A 23,318-nucleotide genomic window follows, 5' to 3' on the forward strand; every position below is an offset into this window, starting at 1 on the left:
ATTGGGACAGTTGTTAAGGGTTGGCTACAGGTATTAAGGTATAAATAATCTTTAAGTCAATCAAAAACAGTACCCTGCCCCAGTGCAGCAACTTCAGTTGACCTGGGTAGATATCTGGCCAGAGATCCGGTATTAAGTGGTGGATTAACCACTGAATTACAATGGTTAGTCAATAATTCAAAACAGGCGAGAGGTTCTGCTATTCTGACACCTGCTTTCAGTGTATATTAAAAGGCTACAATTGCAAGGTGCAATTGCACTCCAAAGGCTATGAAGGCATCCAATATTTTACAGAATCTGATCAATGTTGAGTTTGGCTTACTGTCGCTAATTGTCAGTCGTTGACTTCAACTATGCGCTGATAAGTTCATGCTATGATCAATGATGGTTACTGTTGTTAAAAATCTTATATACACATACCTTCATTGCATCTAAATCACATTTATTTCTGCCACCACTCCATCCATTTATCTATTTCCTCTACCACTTATCATCACTAGGCTCAAAGGCATGCTGGAACTTATCCTAGCTATCTTCAGGCAAAAAGCGAGGTACACCCTGAACTGGTCACGAGTTCATTGCAGGTCACATATAAACAAACAACCGCTTGCACTCACATTCACACCTACGGGCAATTTAGAGTCTTCAATCAACCTACCATCCATGTTTTTGGGATGTTGGAGGAATCTGGAGTACCCCCCCCCCAAAAAAAAAAGAAAAAAAAAGCATGCAGGCTCATATTGAACTCCACACAGGCGGTGTCGAGATTTCAGCTCCCATCAGATGTGCTAACCAGTAGGCCTGCAATTGCCAGCACTGTTATTGACAATTCTATTGATTACTCTAATCATTTCTGTCTCCATGAGATTCCAAATGTAAAAAAATCAGAATAAGAAACCTTTTTATTTGTATCGCAAAGAGACAGAATTAATTTGTCTCCACTAGTTGGAGCTGCTCTAGTACGACAATAATCATTTTGACAAAAATACTTTTGAGACATAAAAGCATCAAAACACACTATGGAGAGTCGCTTAGCCTCTAGCAATTTGATGGCAAGAGGGAAGAAGTTGTTGGAATGTCTGCTCATTTTTGGTAGCAATGATCGAAGAGACTACCTGAGGGAAGGAGCTGGAAGAGGTGGTGACCAGGATGTGGAGGTTCCAAGGGGATTTTGCATTCTTTTGCCTTAGCCTTTTTGAGGATGGAATTGATTTTTTTCCCCCTGCTTCAGGTCCTGAGAGACTAATTCCCGGTAACTTGAAGGTCTCTATGGTTAACACAGGGCAGTTGGATAGTGAGAGGAGCTGCTATGTGAAAGGATGCTTCCTGAAGTCCACCATCATCCCTACAGCCTTGAACGTGTTCAGTTACAGGTTGTCGGCTGCAAAAAAGCTCCAGCCTGTCCACTTCCTATTGATACGTAGACTCATCAGACCCTTAGATGAAACCTACAATTGATGTGTCATCTGCAAACTTCAGGAGTTTGACAGCCGGGTGCGTTGAGGTGCAGTTGTTCGTGTAGCGAGAGAAGATAATTGGAGAAAGGACACATTTTTTAGGTGCTCTGGTCCTGATAGTGCATGTGGATGAAATTATGTCCCCGTGCCTTACCTACTTTGTCCCTACTTTCAGCAAACTATGAATCCACCAGCAGATGGCAGGAAAGATAATGAGCTTTAGAAGCTTAGAGGAGAGGCATTCGAGCATAATGGTGTTAAACGCAAAAGTCCATGAACACGATGCTCATGTACTTCTGCGCACCCTTGAGGTATTCTATGATGAAGTGCAATTACAAATTGACTCCGCCATCAACAGACCTGTTTGTTCGGTAGGCAAACTGCAAGGGGTGCAGTTGGGGACCTGTGACGCTCTTGAGGTGGTTTAACACCATGCGTTTCATGACCTCAAGTGTTAGGGCGACAGGCCTCTAGTCTTTTAGACCTGAGATTGTAGGTTTCTTGGAGACTGGGATGACAGGGAAATGTTTGAAAGAGGATGGTACTTCACAGTGTTCCAGAGACCTATTGAAGATCCGTGTCAAGACTGGAGCCAGCTAGTCTGTGCTGACTTTAAGAAGGACCGGGACATAGTTTGTAGTTGTATCTCAAAGTGTGGAAGTCATCAGCTAGTCCTTTATTGTTCTCTGCTTGGGAGGTGGGGTTGCCTGGAGTTGTTAGCGATCTTAATCCTTGCCAGACTGATTTTGGGTTGTTGTCAGTAAACAGTTTTTACATCTTTTCTGCATAATACCTCTTTCTGATGTTTATCAGTTGATATCTAGAACGATTGTACAGATTGTTCCATAGTTCAATATTCTATATCTATTCCAGGGTCCATTGAACTACTTTCAGCCAATCACTTTACATAGATGCCCTGTATGTCCTTTAGGTACATTTCGAAGGCATTACTAGAAACATCCTATATGTCCCTGTTGTGAACATTTGAATGCAATAAAATGTCAATTATTATTTACACAGACATAGACCCTACAACGGTAACGTGACTTGTCTTAATGCAAGACTTTAATGGCCCCGGTATGTGAAATCAGTCAAGGATCAAAAGACAGCAGACATCTTTTCGTAGAATATTGCCTGTGGAGTTAATATAGCCTTTCAGTGTCAGTTGAAGGTATGTCTCAGTGCCTTTTTCATCACAAGAATATCTTCAAAAATATTGTTCTCCAGATCAATTTTTACAGTATATCACACTCAACACACACTCACCAAGTTTAAGACAAACCAATTAATTTATTAATTAATCATGTACTTGAAATGAGCTGTATTTGTGCATCGATTCTGAGCATACCCCCTTCTATCACAACAAAACAAATTTTACCCTTCACATTCTCCTCTGGGATGTTCATAATGAGAGGGTTCCCCGCTCGATTCTAATTTCATCTCTTTTTCAGTATTGATTTTTCTGCACCTTGTGAGGGAGAAGGTGATGGTGAGAGGGGAACTGATATGGAGATGGACATTGATTGAGGAAAAAAGTGTAGGAATATCTCTCCTTGACACAAGTGATGAAAGGTTTGTAGAACAATGCTAAGATCACAGAGTGGAGCTGCATTTATCTATTAAATTGTGTTCCTTATGCATGTGACACCTGTTTTCTTCCAGCATCATCTTCCGCTCAAAGATGGTCATGCGAAAATTAAAAGGAATTATAGAGCAGCCTTTTTGGGATGGCTGACAGTTGTCTCGCCAGCTGTTCAGGCCTTCTGTGCAAGTACCCCCAAATAGCCCGTGGCAGTGTTTTTGGAAGACAGGGCATGTTGCTTGGGATTTGGATTTAGTTTGTGCAAGAATTTAGAACTACGATGCAGGAACCCTGACAAATGTTGGGTCCTCCTCCCATAGAAGTAGTGATTGTTGAAAAAACAGACTACTTCCAATATTAACTGTTCTACTGTTGAACGTTCCTCTCGTCTTAGTGTATGATCTGAACGTTTCACCAAAACCTTGACTATAGTGGTTTATGCAAAATGGCAGGTCACCTGACCAATTTTTAATCCTGTTGTTTTTCTGCTTTCAAAATATTTGAGTGAATCCAAACCTGATGAAACCTTACCCATGATGCAACTGAGCTGCCAGATTTCTGCTCTCTAGTGTTTACTTTGAACCTCTCACTGAAGCAATAGGTCTCCTTGGTTTTGGCAGTCACCTGCAATGTTCTCCTCTGGCAACAGCACAGTGTTATTTCAAAATGAAGGGCAAACCAACTCAAGGTAATAACGTGAGGAAATATCTAATCTCTGAAACTATTAATAACCATTAATATAATTTGTACAATAATATATTTACCATTTAATGCTAAACATTTGAATGCAAGTGTTCAACACAGAATATTACATGTATACGATACATAAAATGCATTTGCGAGTGCAAAGGCTGAAAAAAAAATGTTTGTACATCTCCTCAGTCATGTTTTAGAGAAGATATAGTCACACAAACACATACTAAAAGTCCTCCCCAAAAGTATTTGTTGAAAACCAGCACTCTAGTGTCTACTTACACAAATTAAAATAGAAATCACAGATAAAAACGAGATCAAGAAGAGTTTTGTTGTATTTTATAGGTCATAACAGTGGACACTTAATATAAAGGCAGCAATTTATTTAACATTTGTTAAACCTAACCCCAAAAATTGCAATTTGTCATCAAAGCCTGAATTGCTCAGAAACTTTAAAAACAACTTTTCCCAAATCAGGTGAATACCAACACTTTCCAAAATGTATGACAATTATAGTAACATAATACTAAAATTTAAAGTGACTGCTTTAAAAACATTTTACCCCTACAGTGATTTGTAATAAATCGACTTTGTCATTGTCAGAGCAACCTACAATCATCTCTAGCATACTTTTTAGCGCAGCTATTCCTAACTTACAGGGCGACTGTCATGAAATGGATGCTTTTTAGTATGTTATTAATGGAAAAAACGGCAGCCAAAATGGGCCCATCCGTTTTTTCACCACAAAACATGATTTTGACGTATACAGCTTTTTGTAACTCCCGCCATGAAAATCCTCTCGAGGGATTTTTTTCGAGAAGAAGCAGGAAGTGACGTAAAGGACAGTAGCGCCCCTAAGTGGACTCGTTTGTTTCCATTAGTTTTACCTCCGGGAAGGTAGCTCGTTGTTCCTTCGTTTTAGCCAAAATGCTGGCTCGTTGGATTGCTGGACATTGCTTGAACACTCGGGAGAATGGATTTACCCTTCATAAGTTTGCAAAAGACCCTGTTCGTCGTGAAAAATGGATTGCACGGGTGCAGAGGATGAGAGCTTTGTGGGTTCCAAATAACATGTAGGTGTGTATACAGCTACAAAAAAAATAATAGTTTAGGGCGGACCACGTAATCGGTCTCTCATAATGTAACGTAACGTAAGATCCACGAACGAAATATGTCAATGTGCGCGTCGGACGGCGTCGGGTTGCTGCGTCACTTCACCAGCGAAGGCTACGTTTCGGGCTCGCGTACGGCGGCGGCTCTGAAGAACCCAGCCAAGAATGCCTCACTCAGCCGCGTGCGCGCAGTAAAGCGCCCCGGCTCAACGGTGTTGTTCATCGCATACTGCGGCGTCTATGAACAACCCCCTAAAGCAACATGGCTCGGCTCTGCCTCACTCAGCCGCTTGCAACGACAACGCAGTAAACCACCCCGGCTCGACGGTGTTGTTCATCGCGTACTGTGGCGGCTATGAGCATCCCCCTAAAACGGCACGGCTTTGCTCCGTCATAAGCCACACCGGCCGGCTGCGATGAGCCGCGATGACTCATGTCCGCCACGGATGTGGATCGGACGGGGATGCGGTTTGGCCGTGATCGCATATCTTCTGAATATGACTCCAAACAATAGTGTAATATTGCCCCGGTAACTTCACTCGGTTGTGTGGCATTCTCCTTTTCGAAAAGAGCTTCCGTGTCAGAAGGGACGTGTTCGTCTCCCATAGTTAGGGTGCACCGCGTGTTTTCATTGCCGAATGTCCACGTGACGTCACGTACAAAGGATTCAGCCAATATGGCAACCACTTGAATGTCGTAGAATGACACTTCTGCAACTTTGCGCATGGATGACGCGCTCTCCGCTTAAATTTATTTTTTTCGTATAGACATTGAAGTGAATAATGTTGTATGTGTTTTTCATTACAATATCTATTTTAGAATGTTTATAGGGATGACACTTGGGCTTTAAAGGTGTGGTCGAATTGGATGGGGCATGCCTGATGATAAGGCATCAGAAATGTGCAAGCTACAACAAAAAAAAGTGTATCCTAGAATATATAACTACAATAATATCAAATTAATTAATGGACAAATAGATAGTTGCAGAAATTATAACATTTATAAAAGGATTCCCTAGCGCCTGTTAAAATGTTCAACCAAACCATACTGTTTCATAACAACCAACCTAGCATAATACTAACATAGAATTTTCCACTGGGCTAATGGAATTTACCATCAAAGTTCACTTCAAACTTTCAAACACAAATGACAGGGCATTAAACATAATAATGTGACAAGATATATCAGAAATGTTTCAGATTTTTTTCGATTTTACACCCCAACTACAAGTTATGGCCTTAATGTCACGATCAATTAGGACAAAAAGAGATAACGCGTGATGTACTGGGGTTAACATTAATCCCACATAATCTAACTAATAGTCATCAATTGATGAGGCCTTTAATCAGCAATTTTTACAGCCCTCTATTCTTGATGCACCTGAAGAAAAAGAGACAAGTGAGGGTGCGAAGGCTCACCGATTACCATCTCACTCCTACCTTGACTCTGCCTGACTCCTCCTGCTCCTCCCCTTGAGCCTTTTACATCCACCCACCGAACGCTGCTTTCTCACTCCAGCCTGTTTATTTGCAGTATTGCCTGGTGTTTCTTTTTCTTTTTTTTTAATGTCTAGCTCCCCCCCTCCTCATTTATTCCTTCCCTGTGAGTTTGTCAAGAGGGAGGGGAGGAGTGATGGAGAAAAGGTCAGGTGCTGAGGATGGAAGTGGGAGGGAAATGAAGAGAATTACGTGGAGAACCAAAACAGATAACCATCCCCTCTGCTGTGTATGTCCTTAACCTCAGTGTCATCCTCTGTGGGCTGTGGAAGCCCACTTCCTTGACCCAAAGGTTGCTCATTTGTGGTTGCGTGTGTGTGTTATAGTGTGGATAATATTTCACACAGATTTGGTAGTTACTGTTTTCATACTGTAATTACAGTGACCTTTCAACCCTTGGTGTAGATATGTATGACAAGGGGTTTAAGAAAAAGGCTTCATTGACTGTTGAAATCCTGAAGAGGGCTACTGGGGCAAGATATTGAATATATTTTTGGTGCTAATTTCTTTCTTTGTATTAAGAATGTACAATTTGGCCATGAAAATTTAATGTGAAAGACAATTGTGAGTACAAAGTTGGAATGATAAATCAGGAACATTCCACTCTGGGATGCTGGTCAGCATTCAAAGTCCTTCATATACTCAAACAATGTTCCTCGTGGGAAATAGAAATACTCTATTCCAGTGTCAAACTGCCGTCATCACAAAACCCTAAATGTAAGATTTTAATGTTTATCTAGAGTCATAAAAATGACATATACATTAAACTATCAAAACTTGAACTTTGATGAATTAAATAGGCATATTGTGATGGTAACACACATCAGATTATTTAACATATAAGTAAAAAAAAAATAGTGGAACAAGATAAATATAACAAAACACTCACGCCTCAATTAGAATGAAATAAATATTTTTAAAAATCATCGTTTTTTATTGTTTTATTATCGTTTGGTTGGGATTTGGGGGTATATTGGTAGGAACTTGAAGACACTGTCACATGTCCCAATCCAGAGCATCTCAACCATGGCCACGGATTAAACTTGCAATAACTATTATTTAATAGTTTTCTTTAGATCTATTAAAATGGCGTATCAACACACACTTCTTTGCTAGACTACTTTGGAACGTCTCTAGTCACGAAAAATTCAGAGGGACTTGGAACGGATTAGGCTATTTACATGTAAAAAGTGCTTCAATTTACAAAAAAGTCACGTTACGAAATGACTTCCCGAACAACTTCATTTCGCAAGAAGAGGTAGCGCTGTATTAGGTCCTCAACTGAACAACTGATCCCCACTACACAGTAAATTATTATAAATGTACCCCAGACAGAAAAAAATGTAGTACAGAACTTTAGACAGTTAAAAATAATTTCAGTAAATCTGCAACAAAGCATTTTTCTGCACTATCGCAGATTGTATTATTATATCGCAAATCCATTTTATCCGTGTGAAGCCATCTACAATAAATCACAGGTTGAGACCGTCATAGCCACTGGTGTCAAATGCTGCATAAATAATGCATAAAATGTTTGGTTTGTAATTTAAGGGCTTAAAGACTATCTTGTGGCGAGTGGACATTATTCATATATTTGATAAGTGTTGTAAATGTGTCTGTGACCTTGAACAAGTGAATTTATTTTACATGAGCACCAACTGACTGCTTGGAAGAGCATGCATTGATTCCTTAGCCCTTCTAATCAATTACTTCATAACATTATGGATTGACTAAAAAAAACTCAATTAGGAAGTCCAATGGCAAACAAAATAAAAATGTAATGAAAATGAACCTACGTTCACTACATATCTCGTACCGATATTGTAATTTAGCAGATTTAAGTGTGTCCAGTATAAATTCTTTAGTTTGAATACATACATTCGCAAGAAAAAAAGCATCGTTATTATGCCACAATACTGTACTATATTTATGGTTGATTATATATCAGTATAGTATTTATTTAAATTTATAGCCATACTACTTTGTAATCTTTGCAATAGTGATAAACAAAGGATGGAATTAGTCTATTATTATGTCCCAGGGCCAGCAGTGTTCTGGGAACTCTTTACAGAGGCTTTTAGTGGAGAAGAAGTCCAGACGTTCTGTCTCTCAGACATCCAAAGAGTCTTGTCCATTAAAAGCCATTATGACTTTAAGATGAGGCTATAAACGCAACCCCAGATAGTTCCGATACTGGAGGCCCCCCGTCTCTGTTTCAGGTGGTCAGTCTGTAGACCTGTCGTGAACTGCGGGATCACCACTGGGTATAACAATTGTTCGGATTATTATTTTAGTGAGCGCAGACTACATTTTACCCTTCCCCCATGTAAGTGAGACCTCTCGGGTGACATGCTAATTATTTTTTCATTTCATAAAATTCATTAGAGGAGTTCGATTCATGCCGCCATTAATACTTGACATTTGGAATCAAATAATTTTTTTTGGGGGGTGGCTTTTGATAAAGAACACCACACCGGACCATCATTCCATTGGTGTGAGGCTTGCCTATGTTGATAGCAACAGTCATATTTGATACACAAAATATAATCTATCAAATTTTATTTTGTATATTTATATGCTCAGTGGTTAGAGCACTGGTTTGGTAAACCAGGGGTTGTTGGTTCAAATCCCACTGGGGCCTCCACTCCCTGAGAAGGGTTGCGTCAGGAAGGGCATCCGGCGTAAAAATTGTGCCAAACATATATATGCGTTCATCCGAGATGACACGCTGTGGCGACCCCGAAAGGGACAAGCCGAAAGTAACCTCCAATCAGCATTTTTTTTGTACATACTGTATAATGTAAAATGTGTGGGATATATTGTTAACGTCTGCAACTCTTCATTTGTCATCATCACACAAAAACAAAATGTCCCTTTCCATAAGTAACATGCATTCATTCATTATCCTTGTTTTGCCTTTTCTCATTTCTATCAAATATGAATGACTTTTCTTCACCTCTTGTGCGTTGTTGTGACTCAGCTGAGCACTGCAGCCTTCCTGCCAGTCAGCATTTATGATGTTAAGCTGCCATCAATTAGATCTCGTTTGATCTCGCTACCCCACCGCCCGAGCTGGCGAAGCTGTGCACCATTGGCGATAGCGGCGGGGCGTGGCGTGGCTCTCAGCGATTCCCTAATTATGGTGGTAATTAGGCCTAATCCTGGCCTCAAAATGAGCTGCTCAGTCAACCAGGTGTGCCAGACACCGGGGTCTCATTTATTCACACACTGGCTCTTTCTCAATGTCATTAGTAATGATCTATTGTCCTGCATGACATTGTTTGTCAATATCTAATAACTGATTTTTTTTTTTAAATGCTGGAAGATCTTAGACTTCTAATCTAATTTGCAAAATGTAGCAACTACGTAAATTATCAATGAACATCTGTTGAAGCGCACAGGTGACAAAAGTTTGCATTCATGTTAATGTTCACTTAAGCACAGGTTAGTCAGCTCATCGTTTAACTCATTGCATCACTTATGCTCTAAAATCTACGAAAGGGAGTTGGTGAGTTTAGGATTAATTTGCTTTTGTGAAATGTCAAAGCCTTTTTGTATTTTTTCATATGACTGATGGCTGGCACCGGCTGCATGCTGGCGACGTGCTCTGTCATTTCAATCGAAACCCGTGTAAGTAATTAGCTTTTTTTTTTGAGCATTCAATTAGCTCTTGAACATGATATAATTGTGTAACGTAGCCCATCTCCATTGTACAAGCCATTTATCCTCACAAGGGTCGCGGCAGAGCCGGTGCCTATGCCAGCCAACATAGGGCGAAAGGCAGACCATACCCTGAACTGGTCACCAGTCAGTCGAAGATCATATATAAACATCATCTTTGAGCGGGAATTGATCCCACACTGCCCACAACAAAGTCAGGCATGTGTGTTTATATTGTTTGTACAGTCATAACCCTTTGGAGAAATCATAACTACAATGTGGCCCTTAAAGGAGAAATCCAGTGCTTTGCATGAACAGTGTATCCAATATGTCATGTAATATGTACCCTATTTTGACTATGTGATGTTAAATCCTCTCATTTAATAGTGTTTTGAGAAGATTTTTATCGACAATTACGGATTTTCAGGGGTGCTGCGATTTTCGCGAGTCACATGATCTACGTGGGCGTATGTGACGTGTACCGTGTAGTTCCAACCGCTAGATTACATGGGACACCATTATGCCCAGCGCTGATTTCTCGGATTTATCCTCATCTGATGAAGAAATAGCAGTATTGGTTGATCGGGAAGACGGAGGAATACTTCCATACAGATTTGAACCTGTGGCTGTAATTAATGTTGAATATTTGGATGGTTGGCATTCCTGTCCGAAGAACAATCCGCGGCTGCCGGCCTGGAGCTCCCGGGGGCCTTTGTTTATGCATTTATGTTGCGCGTGGGCCTCCGAGTAGTAATTCCGCCCGAAGAACCATCCGAATATTCAACATTAATTACAACCACAGGTTAAAATCTTTATGGAAGTATTCCTACGTCTTCTCGATCAACCGATACTGCTATAGCTTCATCAGATGAGGATAAATCCGAGAAATCAGCGCTGGGGATAATGGTGTTCCATGTAATCTAGCGGTTGGAACTACACGGTACACGTCACATACGCCCACGTAGATCATGTGACTCGCGAAAATCGGAGCACCCCTGAAAATTCGTAATTGTCGATAAAAATCTTCTCAAAACACTATTAAATGAGAGAGGATTTAACATCACATAGTCAAAATAGGGTACATATTACATGACATATTGGATACACTGTTCATGCAAAGCACTGGATTTCTCCTTTAAGGGCCACATTGTAGTTATGATTTCTCCAAAGGGTTATAACTGTACAAACAATATAAAGTAAATGTACGGCATATTATATTACATAGTCACTGTTAGGTACATTCTCAAAATTACACTGTTGGTACTATTAAATGAGAGAGGATTTAACATCACATAGTCAAAATAGGGTACATATACATGACATTTGGATACACTGTTCATGCAAAGCACTGGATTTCTCCTTTAAGGGCCACATTGTAGTTATGATTTCTCCAAAGGGTTATAACTGTACAAACAATATAATGTAAATGTATGGCATATTATATTACATAGTCACTGTTAGGTACATTCTCAAAATTACACTGTTGGTACTATTAAATGAGAGAGGGTTTAACCTCACATTGTCAAAATAGGTTACATATTACAGGACCTATTGGATACACTGTTCATGCAAAGCACTGGATTTCTCCTTTAATGAAAATGAGTTTGACACCATTGCTTTTGACCAATGGTTTCCATCCATACAAGTTTGAAAATGACTGATCTACAGTACATATGCTCTACACCTACTGTCCCTTGGGTAGATTGAGGTTGCAGAGGTGGCTGTTCCTGTATTCTGAAACAATGGGATCTGATATAATGTGAAATTATTATCAGAACCAGAGGGAGTTTATCACAAAAAGAAAAATGCTGCGAAAGGCTTTTACCCCAAAGGATAGCGTACTAGTCACTTTTCGCTTTTGTACCCCATCCATTTACTATATTACTTATCCTTATTGGTAAGCTGGAGCCCATCCAAGATGACTTTAACGGAAGCTCAGGAATGGTGAACTCCTCACATGCCAAATGTAAGGTACATTTAGTAACAAAAGCTATTCATGCTCACATTCACACGTATGAACAAAATGTTCAACTAATCTAACGTGCATATTTTTAGGAATGTGGGTAGAAATGGAGTACCCAGTTAAAACCCATAGAAGCATGATGAGAAAATGTAGCCGCAGCAGGGCCGCCAGGATTCAAACCTGAACTTTAGAGCTGACAGACGTGGTAACAAGTAAACACTGCTCTGCCATTAAAAAAGATATATTATACATTATTTATCACAACAGGTCGGATGGGGAGAGAATAATGGAATGGCAGCAGGTGGACACACTGGAGATAGAAGAAGCCGGGAGAGAATACAAATCACAAAACTTTTTTTTTTACAAAACTCCCAACGAATAGCGTTGAAGGCAATGGCGGTGTAGAACAAGACATGAGGAAAAGACTCAAAACCTTTGGAGAGAAAGAATCGTACTGTACCACATATCTGACATGAAAAGAAGTAGTTACACACACTCCGATAATGACATAGCAAGAGACAGATGGGTAAAACACAAAAGGAGGGAAGGACTTAATAAAAAAAAAAAAACGGGGTGGTCGTGACACAATGACTTGATTTATATTTAATATATAATTGTGTTTTAATCAACAACTGTACCAGTGCCTCCAACAGTCCGCAGAGGTGTGGTTACATCGTCACATGGTTGAAAATAATAGAGTTGCTTCTTTATTGTTGCAACAAAATATGAGGTGTGTGCACATCAGCCTCAGTGTCCCGCTTGCAGGATTTCTTTTTAAAAAAGTGTGATAAAGGCTTGGAGGATACTGGCGGTGTAAGCAATAGAGAGGGTCAACAACTGTCAGGGGTGACAGAAGGGTCAAGAACGGGAAGCAGGGATTAAAGTGGAATTTTGTGCGTGGCCGAACCCTCAGGTACGAAGTCACAGGCGAGGTGGGGGAAAAATTAGTCACCTTGAAATAACTCCCGAATGGATTTGTACAGCGCACGCCTGAGCAACTGTGTTCTTTGAGGACAGGCTGTGTGATCACTCAGTTTTCGACCCATTTTTCTGGTCCAAAGGAGGACTGACCAGCCAAGGACAATTGGAGCTCAGACCCTCTTGATTAGTCATTTTTGTACCAACGTAATCATATTTTTAGAGTTGACTAATTATGTTGTTTCATGTACTTTTTGCAGCAGGGAAATTTTAGGAACTCCTTTGATTGATACTGCAACTTTACAGTATATTAGCATTTTCTTCGTGGTTTCCTGCGGTGGTGGAAAATGTTTTCACTAAAAAGACACATTTTTCAAAGAATGGTGTGACTGTCATGCTTTTTTTTTCATAAAAATCTAATGTAGCACGCTTGCGTATCACTGTAGACTTACGTGGAGTCAGAGAAAAATGTATCTGTTTGTCTAAAATATTCATAGTAAGCGTCTGTCTCACGCTCTGGTAAATTATGTTTTGCTGTAGCGAACAATGTATGATATGATATTTTTGCAGATGTTGCCCCATTTGGAAAACAATTTTGGATGTTTTATTTTTCTTGGAAAACAAATGAAGGAAGCTGGCCCAGAACTGAGATTTCAGTGCCTCTTGATTAAATTTTTAGTTATTATATTAGTTTAAGGATGACAAACTAAAATCAATTCCCCATCAGAAAAAGTGGTTTTGGAGTGGTAATGTATTACTATAGATTCAGTCACTATTACTTATATCACTCACAGAATGTTGCAGCATACACCGTGTACAGATGGTTCGATGTATGTTTGACTTTAACTTTTAGTAATTTTTACGATATGAGTGGAGCATTGCAGACAGATGGGAAGCTCACTTTGCCAAAAAGAAAGAAGACGTTCTGTATGTATTTACACTATTTTTGCAATCAGTGAATATTCAAAAGTAATCAAATAAATGGATTAGTTTTTAATTGTAATGTTTCCTCTCTCATCTGACAAAAATGCTTTTTCTACAATGTAATGGAAAAAAAAACATTTAATTGAAAACACAACTTTAAATTTGGCATACATGGTGAAAGGCAAAGTTGGTGTTACTGATTGAAATCTGAATGAATACATTTACTTTTCCATTAAAGTGGTAATCTCAAGCTTGTATCCAACCATGAAATATACTTACTATAAATATTGTGTTTGTCAGTGGAAAGAACATAAAGTATGTTCTAAAAAAAACTCAACATTTGTTTTGTCTCCCCAGTTGGACTGAGCTATGCAGAGAAGTACTGTATAAGACAAATGTGGGAGGTGATGAGATAAAGTAAAAAAAAAAAAGTGTTAATTATGCGTGGGAGGTATTGTGTATCATGTTTTTTTCTGAGAAAACTATAGAGAAATGAGACAAAGAGGGAAAACAAAGATAAAGCTAAAGAAGCTGTGCATTCATTACAAGGAGCTTAAGATGAACAAAAGGCTGCTTGGGCCAAATAAGAAGTGAGGCCACGTGATTTCTTGAGGGAGTACTGTTGTTGGGAGTGAAGGGAAGCTGCTAAGAGAAAGATGGGTCAGAGTGATTAGCAGTAAGAGACGAGCAGGAGGTGAACTGAGAGAGGAGAGCTTACAGGAATCCCTTGACCTTGCCAGGTAGCCATTAGAGCAAAACTAATTACCAGCCGACGACCCCAGAGGTAGAAGTCAGTGGCCTGGCATGGCGGTCTACTCTCACGCAAGTACACCTCTTGGCGTGCAAGTACGTGTGCTTACTTGCTTTCCTGCTCGATCCAAGTCCCAATCCGTATGATATATGAATGTATGGGAACAAAGAGAAAGTCCTAATCTCACTACGTGAACGAGATCGGGTGAGTAAACCTTCAGAAAACCTCTAGTGGACCTCCACCTATCTTGAAATACTATGTTTACATGACTTGGGCGGTGTGTCTACATACAAATGCCAGCGCAAAACCTGTGGCCCAAAGTAAAGCCATATGGAATATTGGACAATGTTGTGTGGTATTAACCCAATTATTTTAAACTTTTAATTTGCCTTGTGTTTTATTCTAAAGGAATACATTATAATCTGTAAATCAGACAAAAATATTTATTAGGTGAGCTATTTTGAGATTTTCATTTGGAATAGGTTGGTTGTTTTTATTAAAACGCTTTAGTAGTCCTATGCATGTCTCTATCAGCCATCAAAAGGAAGTAATGTATCCAGTTTAATGGCTGCCTGTTGGTACCTTATCGTTTAATTCAATTACCCTTACTTTTTTACTGTACATGTATTTGTGGTCATTATTTGTTCATAGTCACAATTTACCAACAACCTAATTGCCAAGTCTTCTGTTGTACTGTATAGCAGTATTCAACATTCCGAGAACAAAACAAAAACAAATCCTACACTGAAGTTGGAATACTACAAGAAATATCAAAGTTTCTCGACAACACTCCATAAAATTAAACAATAAAGTCATTTTATATAACATGACAACATTAGTAATGTTTGAGAATAAAGTCAAAATATAATAAATGTGATTTTACAGAAATAATGTCAAAATGTTATGAGCAAAAATTCAAATTTTAAGTAAAAACTAATGATTCAATTAAAATGTACTCCTTGTAATTCATTCATCTTCTGTTCCCCTTATCCTCACTAGTGTCACGGGTGCGCTGGAGCCTATCCAGCGCCCTAGCTGGGACCATCAACGCAATCAATATTTGATGGAGCCACTGTGGGCCTTAAAAAGGTGAGCTTGGTCCACTCTGCTAGCTTTTTATCGTCCCATAATGGCTGACTTCAGAGCTTGGGGGAAAGTGAACTCGTAAATCGGAGAGTCTCATGCACATGCATGGACAAATTAATGTCGGTTCAATACTTCACATATATCCTCCAACTTTGAACTGTCGGAGAAACTCTTTAATCGGTGCAGTGCCTTTCATCGAGTAGTCTCTGAAGACCATCTAAAGATGTCCTCCGGGAACTCGACTCCATTAGCTGGGAGATGCCGCTGCCCTGCAGTTGACTTTGCTGTAGAGGCTGTTTGGATATCTTCATTAAGATATCATCAGAATTATTCAGCTCAGAAATGTAGTTTTACTGTGGGAATATAACAAGTGGAGACTTATATATGTAAATTTTTTGGGTGAAAAAGCAAAAAAAAAAAACAAACTTTTTTTTCTAGAGCACAAGTCAAAACTGCACTCTATCATTGTAAAGGTAGATGTACAGTATCATTGGGTTGGATGTGCAGGTATAACTAATAACATGTAAAATGTAACCAACATAATGACATATTGCAAAATACCATTGGGCCATTGGAAATTTATATCAATGTTTTTATGAACATTGACACAGAGCAAAGTATTTAACAATACTATTCACGGGCATATACAATAGTCCCTCTGTTCTGTGGACTCACTATTCATTGGAGTTTGGTAGTTAGGTAGGTAGTCGCTCTTTTCTTGGTTTGGTTTTGTTAGAATGGGATTGTTCAGTATTGTGTGAGTTAAATACACAAATGATTTTAACAAACAAGTATGGCAAATTGGAATAAAATGTGACTAATTAAAAGTTAATTAATCCCCAGCTTCCGATGTGTTGCATCTCATGTAGCCTCTTTAACTGAGCAATTAAGTACACTGCATTTCAAAGTTAACGTTTCTTCTTTATTAGCAAAAATGATATGGATTATACAGGCAACTGGCTCAAAACAACAACAAAACCTTAAAGATAATACCTGTACAAAAATAAGAATGATTCAATTGTGCTTTCAGGACATTTTATTGAAATCCCGCTTTCAACATATCCAGCACATTATGTGGACCTTCAAATTAATTCTGTATATATAATTTACAGTTATGACATATGATAAAAATGCATGTCTGCCAAAGTTACAGCCAAATACTGATTCTTTCAAAAACTTTGCTTCCCTGGAATAGCCCACAATTTAATCACCTGATAATACACTTACTCATTTAAAAACCCAGCTCATATAGTAGTTTTTAAGACTCATAGCATGCCTTACGGTGTCCTTTTCAGGCGCTGAATGACAAATGTAAAGTTTCATCCAGGGACTCAGACTCATTAAAACATATTGCCGCCCCTGTCATGGCCGACCCAGAGGCATTCAGCCTTCGGCCCACTTTGGATATGCATACTTAAAGGAATCATGATTCATCTTGAGACATCTCACTAATCTTAATTACAGTGCTGTTTGGAGTTTCTGCATATATTTATTCACGAATGTGTGATGATGATAAAGGGGCGGGGATACCAGCTAATGCTCGTGAGTGAATTTTCCACACAGAGCTGAAATGTGCCCTTATTAGAATTGTTTTTTATCTTACCTATCCTGTTTAATGCACGACTCATATGCAGTAACCACAAATTTAGAGATAATTAGAGCATTAGTGTCTGTGTTTAGATTGATGGTTTGGTGATGCAGGAACAAAGTTTCCATGGAAAGCAAGCAGATTAGGATAGTCGTGTATGTCCATTGCGGTTCATTAATTAGTTGGAACTACTAAATGTAAACTAGATTTAGCAGTTGGAATAAGTCTGTCTGTAGCATGCTTCTTTTCTACTTTGCTAATGACAGCGCCACAAAGATTTCCTTTTCAGAAATGTCATGGATTGGGTGGGCAAAGGGTGGAGTGGGGAATGGACAGAAGCCTGAGAGAATGGTTGCCTTTATAATCCGCCTCTTAGACATTTTTGATAAACTTCTGTTGTTGACACACCCCAAAAACAACAACAACAACAAAAATCCCAAAGAGTGAAGCGTTAATCCTTGCTCACTTGGCTAATGTCTTGCACGATATACCAAAGACTACAGTGTCTCGTGAGTTGCATGCAAAAATGGCAGGTTGAATAATTTTTCTGAAAACCGTGACCTAAAACCATTGGAGAATTTGACTTTTGAGTATCCGTTTTCTCATTTGGTTCATATACTGTAAGTGAGCTGGAGTCACGCTGAATCTGGCCAAACAAGGCACATCCAATACAAACAAACAACCATTCACACTCACATTCACTCCAATGGACAACATACTGTAGAGTTTTCATTTAACCCAAGTTGGATAGTTTTAAAATGTGGTAAGCCAAATTCCCAAACTTGAAAGTCTCAATATTTTTTTGCCCTTGAGATAACAGGAGACAAGAAGTTATTAGTTAGTAATGATTTTGATGTGAATAGAGGCACTGCAGTGTGTGTTTTTGTTTCCACATGAAAGGGGAAATTCAGTGCCTTGCATGAACAGTATATCCGATAGTTCATGTAATATGTACCCTATTTTGACAATGTGCTGTTAAATCCTCTCTCATTTAATAGTGTTTTGAGAAGATTTTTATCGACAATTATGAATTTTCAGCGGCGGTGCCATTTTTGCGAGTCACATGATCTACGTGGCCGTATGCGACGTGTACCGTGCCGTTCAAACGCTGTATTACATGGGCCACCATTATGTCCAGCGCTGATTTCTCGGATTTACCCTTATCTGATGAAGAAATAGCAGTATCAGTTGATCGGGAAGACGGAGGAATACTTCCATACAGATTTGAACCTGTGGCTGTTATTAATGTTGAATATTTGGATGGTTCTTCGGGCGGAATGACACGGAGTCTGACTACTCGGAGGCCTACGCACGACTTAAGTGCGTAAACAAAGGCCCCCTTGAGCTCCAGGCCGGCAGCCACGGATGGTTCTTCGGACGGGAATGACGCGGAGTCTGACGAGCGAGCTCCAGTGGTGCGCCGCAAGCCGAGTTTTCAGGCGGCCCATGTAATACAGCGTTTGAACGGCACGGTACACGTCGCATACGGCCACGTAGATCATGTGACTCGCAAAAATGGCACCGCCGCTGAAAATTCATAATTGTCGATAAAAATCTTCTCAAAACACTATTAAATGAGAGAGGATTTAACAGCACATTGTCAAAGGGTACATATTGCATGACCTAGTGGATACACTGTTAATGCAAAGCACTGGATTTCGTCTTTTTAAGGACACAAGTCCAGTTGATGTTTTAATTCCCCATTTAAAAAAAAAAAAAAACAAAAAAAACACACCATTCAATCTTTTAACTCGTGTGCGTAGAAAATGAACGATTCCTAACACTGCAAATCATTTTTTAAATGTTGAAGCCAGTGAAAAAGTTAGTCATCTTGACAGAGTGACCCAAAGTAAAGAGGACTGTTTCACATTCATTAGTAGGGAATACAAAGGTCATTCATTACATTAATCCTGTGCTTTAGGTGTGAAGAAAAGAAAAACTTTTAATTTATTGTTAAAAAAAAAGAAAACAAGGGCAGAGGTGAGTGATACGAGAGCTGAACATTGGGCATCCCATAATGAGAACAGCGCATCATCATCATCCTCTCACCTCACATCTCTTCCCCAGAGCCACCTGAGGTGACAACACTAACGCAAACTTAGGAAACGCCATCTGTTCAGCTGCCCGCTATCAGCGCTCTGTTCTGGTTCCAGCTCCAACTTGGAGCAGGGTTGCACACACACACACACACACACACACACACACACACACACACACACACACACACACACACACACACACTTTAACCGTAATCCATTTTATTGACAGTGTTATATGTCTATTAGGTGAGGTGAAGTTGTTTTACCTCCATCATTAAAGAAAAGCAATACGAATTTATTCTCGTGATTTATTATGCTGATAATGCTGGAGTTCTGTTCACTGATTTGTTAAATCAATGGTCGGTGTCACCAAACAGGAGTTCAAACGCTCAACCTGTTGTAACCTGGCCAATCGTGACAGTTAAACACAGGCAACCAAAAGACGTTGAGCATGTGAGAGCGGTGAGTGTACAGGGAGTTCACATGATAAATAGTGCTGAGTTCAGCAATTTGAGATTTTAAATGCACTTGTTGGATTGGATGTTTAACATAAATAATCTCCATACAGTATATTAAAGTGTAATTTACCCTAAAATAAAAGATTTTAAAAGCATTTCGTTGGTACAATGTTAGTGTACTTGTTGGGATACCTTTTTGTTTTTAGTGTTAGTGTTCACGCAAGCATTACTTTTTACAGTATGTCGATGCCATCATTCATCACTGAAAGTTGCATATTAGTGTGTGTGTGTGTGTGGTGTGTGTGTGTGTGTACACACAATATAGTGTATTGAATCATATTTTTCATCTCACACCAAGTAAATCAGAGGTGGCAGTTCAACTTGGGGAGAGAGAGATATTGAGTGGGATGGAATGGGGGGGGATGAGGAGTTACAATACTTTAAAGTGATGCTACATTTAATTATGCAACTGATTTAGCCAACCCGTGCAGTAAGTAAGGGGTGTGAAAACATACCTGCATACTGTATGTTTTTCCACAGTTTTTTTTGTCCAGTCTCTCCAACCTAATGTAACTCAATATAGTCTTTTTTTTTGGTCAATATATAGTGTACAACACAATTGTGTAATGTCTACAAAAGAGGGCAGCATGGTTGAGCAGCTGGAAAGCGTTGGCCTCACAGTTCTGGGGACCCGGGTTCAATCCCAGCCATCCCTGTGTGGAGTTTGCATGTTCTACCCATGCCATCGTGGGTCGCCTCCGGGCACTCAGGTTTCCTCCCACATCCTTAAAACTTGCAACATTTATTGGACACTCTAAATTGCCCCTAGGTGTGATTGTGAGTGCGGCTGTTGGTCTCTATGTGCCCTGCAATTGGCTGGCAAACAGTTCAGGGTGTACCCTGCCTCCTGCCCGTTAACAGCTGGGATAGGCTCCAGTACTCCTGTGACCCTTGTGGGGATAAGCAGCTAAGAAAATGGATGGATGGATATCAGTGCAAAAGACACACTCAAAAGAAAGATAAGTACATCTTAAATTAGAAACAGAGATTAAGCAATTAAAACAAAAACCCAAATTATTATAATTACGCTCTCAGCGGTGATCTCCGTTGACACCAACGAGTTGTGTATGTATAAAAGTCAGCACAAGTTGAAGGACGGTGTGTCCGTTCATCCTATTGACAGTCTCTCAGATACAGCTGGGATAATGGCTGATTCATCTGATCTTTGAAGTGCTCTTCATTCGCTTCATGTGAAGAATGTGCTCGGAGATGAAAGTGGGCTGGAGAGGAAACGAGAAAGATTTTTGATGGCGACATCCATTTGACAGGGTCATAGTTCCTCTTTATTTCCATTTGTGGCCTGTCACTCACGCCTTAATTTCCTGCACCCCTGTTTACTCGCCTCTCCTTTTGACTACCTTTATCCTCTCCTGTCCAACTTATATTCATTTTAATGTGGAGTGAACACACATATAAGCCCTATTTCTGACTTCCTGCCTAATTCTGTGTTGACCGGCCTGATTTTTACAAGGCTCACTGACCTTGCGTGCCAATGAGAACCATTGCACAGCTGCTCACTGCCATGCCGGTGCCCACCACCCATATTCTGATTTTAATTTCTGGTTGAGATGCTGCGGGGCATCGGGCGCAAAAAGCAGCCAAATGTTTCCTAATTAGCTTTAGTCACAAACAGGGTGCACTCACACAGTGCCCTCAAAAAAAAAAAAAGATATATATTTTAATCTACATCTGTAATCATTTCACATGTATTTGTAAGGCTAGAAATAAGCCTGGATTGTCATGAGGGTCTATGTAATATTTCCCGGGAAATTAACAACCGGTATGATTGGGAGTGAAATGTCAACGCATTAATTCTACATATTAAATGGCAGTCACTTCCAAGCTGCTGCTCTGCACTCTTAAAATTCCAATTTCCACTTATGAGATGGTAAAGTTAAAAAAAAATAAAAATAAATATATATATATATATATATATATATATATATATATATATCTCACCATATGATGACCAGGTGATTTGCTTTGGTTTTAGCTTCATTACATGGGATATTATGGCATTATAAGATTAGAATCACTTCAGTATGCAGTACTGTATTTCATTAGACTGTGTGGAAATATATAAAAATGATTACATTATTACACTATAATCAACATGAAGAATAGGCTGGACCGACACCCATGTTGTACAATGACACCTTTTTTAAAAGTGTTACTTGAACCCTTTAGGACATTTGGCTTGCTCAGTACAGTGGATATAAAAACACAAAACAAAAAAACCTGTTAAAATTCCAAATTTTTCCGTTGTATAAAAAATCTCGATGAATGATTTATAAATTGATGACATACAATAAACTGAATGCAGCACCCTAAAATGAATATATATTATACATTGAAGCCTTTTTATCTGAATTCAAGCATTCCATCTTTTAGTTTGGCAGTGGTATTGAACATCTTTGAATGAGTATCCACATTATCTAGCCAAAGGCCTCCAAATATGTCCGATTGTGCGGACTTATCTTCTGCAGTGCGGGTTGGCTAACACACTTTTAGTTGGATTAAGGTCTGGGCTCTATCACAGCCATCAGAATTCTTTCAGTTTCTTGTATTTTGTGTCATTGTCATGCTGAAAATGTAAAATTCCTCTTCATCTTGAGCTTCCTTGTGGAGACCTGAAGTTTTGGGTCAAAACTAACAGATGTTTTGTAACTTAGACAATGTTATCCTATTTTAATGAAAAATTAAGTTCTAGGGGACACGAGTCTTGATTTATGAATTGATTAGCACGTAGGTCCCATTGATAGTTTTTTTTTTTTTTTTTACATGTGTTCTGATTAGTGAGGAAAAAAATTGTAAGCTTCACACGGAAAAAAAAGAGTGATGTGAAAGTGAAAGTGGAGGAGAGCATCAAGGTTACAGAAGATTAGAGATACCAGCCAGTGTAAACAGGAAAGTGAATTAAACTTGTTAACAAGGAAGTGCTGGAAATAAACAAAAAGTCTGAGTGATGCCAGGAACTGGAGGGTAGTAAAGACTGTGAGAGTGAAAGCTGCATCATAATAAATATTTAGAGCTGGGAGTGAGAGACCAGAGGCCACTTGAGAAAGGAGGCTAGTCAAGGAGAAAAAAGTGGTGTTCGGATCAGATAGTGACTTCCAACAGCAGGTAAACACAGACAAGGAGGGCAGGACGAGCACAACTAAATTCTCTTCCTTTACGACTTAAGTGTGATAATGAGATGGCAAGAGGAAGAAAGAGGTAAAAGATAGTACCTCACTTTCCCCCGGCCTGGTTGAGATACAAACTATGGCAGGTCCTTAAGGGCCAAAACACAGTTATCTTGACGTAAACAAATCAATTGGAGATAATAGAGGAGAGATGGCTTCAACACGTTGCCCACGTCAGGTCCTTTTTCATATACACGATGTGTCATTTTATGTCCCTTGCAGTTTTTTCATCCAGTCGTGCTTTGTCTCAGCCAGTGGCGGGTCGGTTGCGTACATTAATGGCGGAGCTCCATTTTGCTGACAGCTCCTGAAAGAGCAGGAGATGACTGACGGCCATGCGAGGAGT

General features: G+C 39.5%; 1 long non-coding RNA gene across 1 annotated transcript in view; it reads left to right on the plus strand.

Annotated features, from left to right (window-relative positions):
- Positions 1-23,318, plus strand: part of LOC133497867 (uncharacterized) — a 132,891-nt gene that overhangs the window by 61,996 nt on the left and 47,577 nt on the right. Inside the window, exon 3 of the long non-coding RNA XR_009794133.1 lies at positions 15,556-15,645. This is a non-coding gene — a long non-coding RNA (uncharacterized LOC133497867). The remainder of the gene's footprint in view (positions 1-15,555; positions 15,646-23,318) is intronic.

The sequence above is a fragment of the Syngnathoides biaculeatus genome, chromosome 1 (assembly GCF_019802595.1).
Source record: "Syngnathoides biaculeatus isolate LvHL_M chromosome 1, ASM1980259v1, whole genome shotgun sequence".
NCBI lineage: Eukaryota > Metazoa > Chordata > Actinopteri > Syngnathiformes > Syngnathidae > Syngnathoides > Syngnathoides biaculeatus.